Genomic DNA, 9,226 nt, shown 5'->3' with positions numbered 1-9,226 from the left:
ACATGTTTGACTTTGCCATATTCTGTTTGTATGCGCCTGTCCCAAGTCAGGAGCCTGTAATTCAGTGGTTGTCATTTGTTGATGTGTTACATATTTGTCTTTCATTCATTTTTTGTACATAAATTAGGCCATTAGTTTTCTTGTTTGAATTGTTTTACATTTGTCATTTTCAGGGCCTTTTATAGCTGACTATGCGGTATGGGCTTTGCTCATTGTTGAAGGCCGTACAGTGACCTATAACTGTTATTTTCTGTGTCATTTGGTCTCTTGTGGAGATTTGTCTCATTGGCAATCATACCACATCTTCTTTTTTTTACATGACTGAAGGTGCAGGGCTGAATAACCTCTTTGAAAATTGTAAATGCCAATACAACTGCATACCAAATACCATTGACTTCTCATATGTAAGTTCCCTTTAAACTGACAAACACAAACTTTAACATCTAAACAATGCAAAAGTTTCCAAGTCAATAAACTATGGGTGGCAGGGCCATATAAGAGGGAATGCTATTACAATTGCACACTAAATATCATTGACTTAGTGTTGTTGGTTACTGTAAAGTCAGAAATTATTGCGAGGTTTTTATTATTGCGAAAAAGTTGTAAACCCAATAATTTAATCTCGCATTTTGAAATATTTTATATGAATTAAACAGGATTTTTCTCAAAATCGTAAAAATTGAAATCGCATTTAAGTCTAAACTGACAAAATCTCAATAATAAATGCACACAATAGTTTCTGAATTTACAGTAATCATAAACTGATCTAATCACAACTTCAAAATGTAAACTATGCAATTTAAAGGACTGAGGGGGCTGGGCCAAAAAGAAGCCATGGAAATGAGATGGATCACCTTGCAGACAATCACAAAACATGTAAATTCAGCTCAAGTTTCGAAGTCAATAGACCATGACTGAAGGGGCAGGGCCAAATAATCTCCATGAACTTGATATGTGCCAATGCTAATACAACTGCACATCAAATACCACTGACCTACCAATTGTGGTTCTCCTTGAATTGACTTATTAGCAAACTTATACATGTAATCTAAGCATAGATGTTTCATGTGTTGGCTCTCCAATAATTGGGAATCATTCATGTTTTTTTTTTTGACATATGGAATAATTCGGAATAGCATTTTATATAATACGTAAACTATTGTTGAAATCATACCACAAAAATAGTCTCAATTGTTGTGAAATGTTTCAAAGGTACTGTCCTGAAATGAATTACCCTTTATATGTGGACTAACAAATTATTTGGGGTCTTCCATGTATTGATTTACCATATATAAGTTTACTTCCTAGCAAGGTTCTATGTGCGAAAACACTGCTTCTGCACTGCTTTTAGTTTGTTTTCGTATGTGACCTTGAACTTAAAGACATCATATTTGATAGGATCTTTCTTATTAAATAACATATATCCAAATTTAGGTGAGGCCTTGGTGGCGTTGTTGTCGTAGTTAAAACTACTCTATCACTAGCCTTTCAACGCAGAGGTTGTAAGTTCGAACCCTGCATGTGGCAAGTGCACTTGACTCATCTTAATGGACTATAATTGTCAGTTTTCCTGTCGAAGGTTGTGGTTCTCTAACGTACTACCACTAGCCAATGAATCCAAATACAGATTAAATTGCAGCATAATTCCTTGAAGTTCCCCAAAAAACCTTTCACTTCCATTTTTGATCTGTGGCTTTCGACATTTTAACCTCAAACTAGATCAACATACCCTTAATTAATATTCAGACTCCAGCCAACCAGTCTATAAAATAAGATGTGGTATGATTGCTGATGAGACAACTAGTCTATAGGTGCTCCAAAGTTCAAATGAGGCTAATTATAAGCAGCTAAATGTTGCTGTACAGCCTTCAACAATGAGCAAAATCAATACTGTATACCAGGAAGTTTTCTATATAATCCCTAGGACAAAACAAGGGGAGATGATTCAAACAAGAATTAACAGACTAATTTATAACCAAATAATTTATGAAAAACAAATATGACAGACAAGTACTTCTTCTAAATGGATTGTGTCCTTGGCCTTGAAGCTGCAAATACCAGTTTTTATGTCTGACCTAGCCTCAAGGACATAGTCGGTCATCAAAATTGATGAATTATGCTAGGGTCAAGATATTTGTAACAAACTCATACCTTTGAAGAGGAACTAAATAAGGACCTTTCAATTTTTCAACAAACAGAAACATTTCTATGTAATTGTTCTTTATTAAAAAGAGAGACAAACATATGGTAACATAGAAAAACATGCACCCTGCATTAAAAAACCCTATAGGGAAAAAGCATGGGTGTGTAATTGTAACAGATATTTCAAGAGTACAATTGTCATGAACAAACAGGGTTGTTAGTGGAAGAACTATATATTACATCGAGACTACCACATGTAAAATTGTCATGAACAAACAGGGTTATTATCAACAGTGTGAAAGTTCAATTAAATCAATTTCATGGACAGGGTTTTTCATTTTGTTAGATAAATCTTTGTAAAACAGGCAAAATTTCGTAGCATATAAAATGCAGATATATCTATAGAGGTAAATTTCTATTTTGTTTTCGACAGAGCTGATGAAATACTAAACATTTTGAGTTTAATAAAACTTGATCAAAACACCTTCAAATATTGGAGATTAATCTTGTTACACAGAAATTAGTATCTTAATAATTCTGTGACACTTAATTAAAATCAATCAATTAATCATTAATCCCAATAAGAAACCTTAACCTATAACTACTTATTAAAAGGGTGGGGTGGGGTGGGGTGGGCGACGAAAGGAGGGGTGAATCAAACTTAAAATAAGGGTGTTGACCAAGCTGTCACCATTATTCTGTAGTCATTATATTTGGGACACAAAATTGGGCTTGGGGCAAATAATATCCGATGCATTTTTGTAGATGATGACTTGTAAATAAAATTTGAAATCCCCATGCCAAACCAAACCCCTTAATGCATTATCTAGACCTCTGTTTACAAGCTTTTTTTTTTACAGAGCTCTAAAGAATACTTTTATCTTACTTTATATACATCTGATATAACTTATCTAACTTACATTGATACATAAAAAAATAATAACTTATATATTCTTAATTGTTGACCTTCCGTGCAGTGACAGAATTTACAAGTATGAAGAGAAAAGCAGGGGTAATCCCTCCCCTTACGCCTCAATCTCAGCCTGCTAGTCTCTCCATTCACCAATAAATGTTAGTCAGGAAGGCAACTAAAGCAATTCTGTAAAAAATAACAAAACATTTTATACACAAAAAATATCAGATGCATAAATAAAAAAAAAAAATCATTGTAAATATACCGAAAATATTTAACCCACATTTCATACCACCCAGTTATTATCTAGAACTCTATTCTTTTTTTTCTCTTCTTTTTTTTTTTTTTTTTTTTTTTTTTTTTTTTTGAGCTCCAAATAACAACTCTCTTCAAATAGTATACATCTGATATGAACAACATTTGTACAAAACCTTTACCAAAGGAACTAACCAGTATGAAAAGATAAGCAGGGGTATTCCCTCCCCTTATACCCATTTCTCAGCCTGCCAGTCTTCCCATTCATCACAACTGGTGTTCCTGATAATTTACAGAACACTATAAAAAAGAGTGTTGTACATCTAGATTGGACATAGTGTGATGATAACTATAAAGATAATATACACTTGCAGTGCATCCTTAATTTTGTACTATGCTGAATACGTGTAGTTAATCTTCAACTAATCAATCAAATGTAAATAAATACAATTTGAAATTCATAGAATAGCTTCTGTTTTCCCTGTTTGTCCTTCATTCACACAAAAAGAATTTAATAATTTTAATGAAATAATGCAAAACTCTGTCTCAAATAAATGTTTAAACATTTTCCATCCTCATTCTAATGATAATACTTCTTTATAAATAGTAATCATAAATGTATTCAAGATTGCATAATGAAACTGTACAAAATACCACAAATTATTTATTTAGCATTTTTTTTGTCATTCCTCACAGATTTATTCTAATGTAACCAAAACATCTTCGAAAAAAGAGATTTAAACCAATGGCAGCTGCCTGATTGTTTTCACTGGTCACACTAAAGTCCTCTACTTTAACTACTTCATGTATTAACTATGACCATTTAAGGGAGAACTGTAGGCCTCTGAAATTCTAATGTAATCGACATGTCTGGTTAAAAAGACATAAATCTTTACAACTGACTCTCTCCTATCCTTCCTCTCTCTCTCTCTCTCTCTCTCTCTCTCTCTATTGAATTGTACAAGAATACTAATACACTATATTGTTTGTCAATAATTGTTTCCAAGTTCATCCACATGGCAAAGTCTCTTCTTCTGTATCAGTTGATTTGTAATTTCTCAAGCTCAGTTAATCTACAAAGAAACAACAAAATGTCAATTAAAACATGGCAATTAAATTGACAAAATAACATTTTTAATTCTTGATATGTCAGAAGTGATTCATACCATATATACATATAGGATTGATTGATTGATTGTTGCATGCTTAATGTCCAGTGATCAATATATCATGCATATTTTGAACATTCTTAAGGTTTTCTCCATCTTGGTTTGTAAAAAACAGAGAATCTAAGGTCCAGATTTTCAATCAAGTTAGCAAAATTAGATGCAGAAATGTAGATAACTTGTGTGAATTTGCATTTCAAAGATTTATAAGATTATAACTCATAAATATTAATATTTTTACAAGATTATTTCTGCTTGAATTTTAATAATTTCAAATTGGCATTTTAAGTGAAGTAACTCTGAAATAGTGCATTTTCTGAAGGAATCTACTTGGAATTTTGCTATTTTGAATTTTAGCCAGATAAAACGCACTGTGACCCTATCTTTTCTTTTGATATTCTCAAAGCATTTTCTAAAAGCTAACTTTTCGTATTCTATTTTACAATTCTATCATTTAGTTTAGATTCTAATCACATAATGATGTTTTTTCCTGTATAATCCATACACAATATGTCATTTTGTAACAACCTGTAGCTTGAACAAATGTGCTGTGACCATACGTTTTTATAATATTTTTGAACATATTTTAATATTTACTACGCTTTGGCAAAGTATGAACAAATTCTATCATTTTTAATTTAGACTCTCCCATTCCACCTTAAAGGAAAGTTACCATGCCATTATAATTTTTGCATCACATTTATAAGCATTAAACATAACATATAACTGAGAAACAAGAGTATTTAATCTTGCTAGTATCAATGTTTCTTATCAAAATTTCAAACTTTCAAATATTTGGTCAAGACTGTGTGGCTCAGGGCTTTGCTCATTGTTGAAGGCTGTACGGTGACCTATAGTTGTTAATTTCTGTGTCATTTTGGTCTCTTGTGGAGAGTTGTCTCATTGGCAATCATACCACATCTTCTCTCTTTTTTTATATTAACAGTATTATGGATAAAAAAGGTATGATGATAATCAAGTTTCCATTGTATAATTGCAGGAGCAATATTTCATAACCATTTTGTTTTTACTGTAAACTTACCTTGAAGTTGGTAATACAGTACTTCCAGGTCCTACTGTCCTAAGATCTTTAAATAGATCACATACAATTCTTATTTCCTGGATATCTGAAGAAGAAAAAATCATGTACAGTCATATCCTTAAGGATGTACTTAGGTGAGGTTTTGGAATGTGTGTTAAATGTTCGGACTTATTGGTGTTTTTCGATACGATACAAGGTAAAATATTTTGCCCCATAACACCCTTTTTTTTTTCATATAAGACTTATAATAGCTCATAAAAGGTCATTTAACAAAATTTAAGCAGATTCTTGATTTTTTTTCTTTTGATTTGAGACCCAAATTATACCAATGCAAATATAAGGTAAAAGTCTGAGCCAGCCTTTTCCTGCCATATTTTATAAATCAAATATCTCGAAAAGGAGCTGCATGACCTATCAATATTTTTAGTTTATTTTGATCCTTAACTAATACTCTTTCAGCTTAAAGTATCAATTTTAAATGCTTGATTTATTAATTTTTACCTTATACCACCCAAGTACATCCTTAAAAATGCTTATATGGAATTTTAATTATAAGTCAAAGTAGGACAATTTTCCACTAAGTACTTTACTGGGCTGTGCAAACTTAAAAGTACTGTTTCAGATTTTTATTTCTTTTAAGGTTATGCATGATTTTAATGTTACAAGTCAATTTTTCTATTCAGAGCAAGTAAGTGTATATATCCTTCATTGTGGTGGGGTTTGTATTACTAAATCTATTTTCTGGATGAATTTTTTTTTTATTGCTCCAATGCAAAAACTACCGGTGCAAAAAAATTTGGTTGTACACTTTATCAGAATATATTAATGAAGACCTTTGGCTTTATGCATTTATCTTGATAGCTTTTCTGAAAACACAGTGAATTAACACACCAAAAATAAAATAAGAGCCATAAGGTTAATTGCAAAATGTAATCAGAGTAATGTTGCCATGTTTTTTTTTATTTTAATTACCTTGTCTTTTGTATGTAACAGCTTCAGACTCAGTTGTGATGTGCCTTTCTGTGAGATTTATCAGTTTATAGTCCACTAGTACTGTCCATCCACATGAATACTGGTCACATCAAAATAAATGTCAATAATTCACTTGCTGGTTCCATGGCCGTTGTAAATAATTCACTTGCTGGTTTCAATTTTGAATTTTATGTCTATTAACTTCAGTCAGTTCCATGTTTGAATATTTCATTGTCCACTATTCTAACTGGTCGCATATATCATCATACAATAAGTCCATTAAGTCAAGACATTAAAAAACTGGTTATTATTAGAATATTTCATTATCACTATAGTTGTTACCTATTTGATTCCACACATCTTCTGTCCTTGTGCCATTACTGGTATATTTTTTTTTAAATAGGCAAAAAATTCAAAAGTGCCTATTTAATGTAATTTTTTCAGAAAATTTAGAAGCTTTTTCAATGTTTATTTAAAAAAGTTTAATTACCAAATAATTTTATTTAAAGAAAGGATAATTTAAATCATAATTTGATGAAAATGTTAACTATCAGCTGTAGGGGAGCTTACAAAGTATACAAAGTATACACAAAATTCACATGAAAGAAAGATAGTTTTTGCAGCCTTGTGGCTCAATCTCTGGTGGATAGTTCTCATTGGCATTCTAACCACATCTCATTGGAATTCTAACCACATCTCATTGGCATTATTACCACATCTCATTAGTATTTTTAGCGCATCTCATTAGCATTATTACCACATCTCATTAGCTTTATTACCACATCTCATTAGCTTTATTACCACATCTCATTAGCTTTATTACCACATCTCATTAGATTTATTACCACATCTCATTAGCATTATTACAACATATCTTTAGCTTTATCTCATTGGCATTTTTACCACATTTCATTTGCATTCTTAGAGCATCTCATTAGTTGTATTAACACATCTCATTGGCATTCTAAGCACATCTCATTGGCATTTTTACCACATCTCATTTACATTCTCCATTGATCACTGGACCAATTATTCTATTTATTTAGAGAATAAACCTTTTAACAAATTTTTAAATTGCTTTTCTGAAAATCTTGAATAAGATAAAAGAGGATCTGAGGTATATTTCAATGAGACAGCATGCCAACAACACACTTAACAATATAATTAAGATGGCAAAAATTATATTCTGTGATAATAGGTGTCTAAAAAATTATTAAATGTTGTGGCCAAATAATAAGTATCTTTGATAATTTTTTTTCTGGTACCAAAAAGCTTAAGATTATAAAGGTCACTGTTTTTACTTCATATTTTTTATCCAATAAAATTGTTTTTGGCATGGAAAATTCTATTACAAAGTTAATTAAGTTTCATTTGGCCAGGAGGAGGCTAATTTTGTATTTACAAACTAACAAATCTGAAAGCTGCTTTAAGCATTTACATTATTTTGATGGGTTTAGAATTTTTTTACCATTGGAGAGTTATGTCCCTTATTATTAGAAAAGATTTGTTTTTTTAATTATAAATTTCACAATGTACCACTTTACAAAACTGAAAAGATTTATTTTGGAAGATTCAAAATTTAAAATCTTATATTGTTTCCTTTAAATAAAAAGGGCTTCTGCAACAATTATCCTTAACGTTTGTGCTGAAACTAAATTGCAAATTTGGATATAATTACTTTTTAATCTAAAACATGATAAAGGATGTTTTTTGTTTATTCAGACATCTACACTTTTAATCAGCAATACCTCAAACCAGTACAAACATTTCAACAGAAACTTTGGACAACATTAAAAGACACTGAAGGTCAGTGTTTTTTCAGGTGCCATTTATATGGCTTCCGCCAATAAAAACTGGCAGCCTTGTAATAGCCAGGAGTACTACAAGTGGCGTTGAAACAGTCATATCTTTCCAGAATAGATAAATAGCTTGTAGTTACTGAATTATGACAGGCTAGACTGGCTGTTGTTATACAAATTATTAAGGGAGTTTTCAATGCAAACATTTATCATGCCTCATTTATGGGCATTATGTTTTCTGGTCTGTGCCTCCGTTCGTTCGTCCTGCTTCAGGTAAATTTTTTTGGATGAGGTAGTTTTTGATGAAGTCCAATCAACTTGAAACTTTGTACACTTCCCTATGATATCATCTTTCTAATTTAAATGCCAAATTAGTTTTTTTTCCTCCATTTTCAAAGTCCACTGAACATAGAAAATGATAGTGCGGATGGGGCATCCGTGTACAATGGACACAATCTTATACGTCTTTACCAAATAGGAAGGGAGAAAGGGTTCAGGGGAGGAACCAGCAATCTTTAAAAAAAAGGGGGATCCAACCCAGGAGAAAGTGCGGGTTTTAAATATGTGTCCCCATTCAAATGCATTATCATTAAAAAAAAAAGGGGGGGGTTCCAACCCCAACCCCTGGATCGGCCACTGGGGTCTCAAAAATTTTAGACTTGGAAATAATTTTGAAATGTAATAGACCCATTATTTTAAAACAAAGACTTTCAGACTGGATTTGCATACCAAAAATAAAAATTGGTTTGTATTCCTACTCATATTCATATTGTTAACAAGAAGTTCTCTTTCTAAAAGAAGATATTAAAAACCTATCCCTCTACAAGACTAGTACCTTAAACCCTTATCTGAAAACTCACTCCATCAGTCTCTATTATTCTCTCTCCCCTATCCCCTCCCCTCTCCCCTTTCATTTCTCTCCCTCTCTTGTCTTCCA

General features: G+C 31.7%; 1 long non-coding RNA gene across 1 annotated transcript; it reads right to left on the bottom strand.

The window, feature by feature from the left end:
• Positions 1-3,372: 3,372 nt before the first annotated feature.
• Positions 3,373-7,743, bottom strand: LOC127705284 (uncharacterized). Its single transcript, XR_007983811.1, has 3 exons — positions 6,491-7,743; positions 5,519-5,603; positions 3,373-4,383 (listed from the first exon to the last, which is right to left on the bottom strand). It is a non-coding gene; the product is annotated as an uncharacterized LOC127705284 (long non-coding RNA).
• Between the last annotated feature and the right edge of the window lie 1,483 nt (positions 7,744-9,226).

Source organism: Mytilus californianus, unplaced genomic scaffold (assembly GCF_021869535.1).
Source record: "Mytilus californianus isolate M0D057914Y unplaced genomic scaffold, xbMytCali1.0.p SCAF_6, whole genome shotgun sequence".
NCBI lineage: Eukaryota > Metazoa > Mollusca > Bivalvia > Mytilida > Mytilidae > Mytilus > Mytilus californianus.
Note: the sequence above shows the minus strand (reverse complement) of the source record. Positions and strands in the feature narration are given on the sequence as shown.